Consider the following 2,160-nt stretch of genomic DNA (forward strand, 5'->3'; position numbering starts at 1 on the left):
AATGTGCCTGAAACAGCTCTGGCCACCAACACAGGCATCAAGCTAGGATGTAAGGACTGTACATCTGCTTTGCCCCTGACTGATATAAGAGCAACACCACCAATCAGGTGTCTCCTTGCCCATTGCCGGGGGGTTCTCCACCCCCTTCTCTGGCCCCCTGGAGCCTTGTCATACTCCAGTGCCCGGTCAGTGCCCTCATTTCCTGCTTAAACCAGTGCCTGTTGTCAGTTGGTCTGAAATCAGTATTGATTTCAGAGAGAAGAAGGGAGAGGGAGAGAGAGAGAAATATCAGTGATGAGAGAGAATCATGGATCGGCTGCCTCCTGCACACCCCCTACTGGGGATCAAGCCCACAACCCGGGCATGTCCCCTGACCGGGAATTGAATCATGACCTTCTGGTTCATATGTTGAAGCTCAACCACTGAGCTACGCTGGCCGGGCTAGAAACCTCTTGATGCTTCTTCATTCCTTCAAAGCAGTGCAGCCCGGGCGCAGCTGGGCACCACCTGAGGCTGAGGGCCGGGTGGGGGGGCCCTCCGGGAGGGCTGAGGGAGAGCACCTGTCCACATGCAGGTGTGGTGGGGGCTCCCCAGGCCCCACCCTCCTAGACCGCTGGGTTTCCTTGACTTGCAGGAATCGAGATCAATGTGTTCTTCTTGGAAACCAAGTCTCTACCCACTACTCATAAATTCCATTAACACGGGAGAAAGCCCTGTTCGCTTTCTTGCATTTTGCTGAAATAAACCCTCATCAAAGTTGCCGGATGTTTCATTCCGTGTAAGTGCTTGAGAAGTCCGTGTTGTGGAGTCCGCACTGTGTGAGCCCTCCCTCCGGGGCTGTGTCCCTGCCCCCTTCTCCGTTACCTGCTGCTTCGTGCACTGTTTTTGATGTGTATGTATGTGGGTAGAGGGGTAAAACGCCCAGTGAATTACAGTCAGTTGTTCGTTTTGACCTTTATGTTTCCAGTAAGTGATTTGCATGGTGCACGTTTGCTGCCCGTGTTGGTGCTAGTAGAGCATCGGGGGGGGGGGGGTGTATTTTTAAGCTTTGCAGAAGGAAAGGTACTGCTTAATGTTTTTCATAATACAGGAATATTGAATAAACATCTCATTAAAGGCTTTAAAAAATACTTGGGGTAAAAACACTAATAAAACAACATCTGTCCTGCAAAAACATAGCCTAGTTACTTGTTGGTAAATATCTGTTTTTGATCATAACCAATAAATACAGAATTAAAAATGAATTTAAGTAAATAACGATTAAGTATGAATTTAGCTGAGCACAGGTCATCCTGTTTTCATTTCTTGCCTTCTTTTAAACTGAGATTCTCCCTCCCTCCATTCTTTCCTTGATTCCATTTTCTCTCTCTCCTGTTTTGAGATATAATATCTATGTGTCTATTCTTTCAGGGGGGAACTTGGAAATTGTAGTGTATGTATTAACTCCAATTAATTCTGAAGTTAGTCAGTTCTAAACTTGCTCTGGAATTGTATGAGGGCATTAGCAGGCTTGGCTTGGTTGGGATTCTAGAATCTGAGGATCAGTGTCTTTCATTAATTCTGAAAAAAAAATTTAGTCTTTATTTCTTCAAATCCTGACTCTTTATTATTCTTTTTCTTCTTCTGGAACTTCAATTATATTCTTTCTGGAGCTCATCAATCTACTCTCCGTGTCTCTTAACCTGCTTTTCATGTTTTGCTTCTACGCTGCATTCTGGGTAATTTCTTCATACATTTTTTTTTTTTTTTCAGTTCATTGGCTATTTAGGACATTCATTTCTAGATCTACTCTCTTTCCCCCTAGAATCTTATTGGGCAAATGGGAAAAACTTGGCTATTTAAACTTCTTTTTTTGTTGTTATTCTTGTTAATCCTCACCCGAGGATATTTTCCCATTTATTATTAAAGAGAGTGAAAGGGAGGGGGAGAGAGAGAGAGAGAGAAACATCGATGTGAGACAGACATTGATTGGTTGCCTCCCCCCAAGCCCTGACCTGGTTGGGGATCTACCTTGTAACCGAGGTACATGCCCTTGACTGGAATTGAACCCTGGGCCCTTCAGTCCACTGGTCGATGTTCTAGCCACTGAGCCAAACCAGCCAGGGCTGAACTTCTTTAGCACATTTAATATCCATATCTTCTGTATTGGACAGTGTCCGT

The 2,160-nt window shown here is 44.9% G+C and overlaps 1 pseudogene; it reads right to left on the reverse strand.

The window, feature by feature from the left end:
- Positions 1 to 8: 8 nt before the first annotated feature.
- Positions 9 to 134, reverse strand: LOC111824807 (annotated as a pseudogene).
- Between the last annotated feature and the right edge of the window lie 2,026 nt (positions 135 to 2,160).

This window comes from Myotis lucifugus, unplaced genomic scaffold (assembly GCF_000147115.1).
Source record: "Myotis lucifugus unplaced genomic scaffold, Myoluc2.0 scaffold_7554, whole genome shotgun sequence".
NCBI classification, from domain to species: Eukaryota; Metazoa; Chordata; class Mammalia; order Chiroptera; family Vespertilionidae; genus Myotis; species Myotis lucifugus.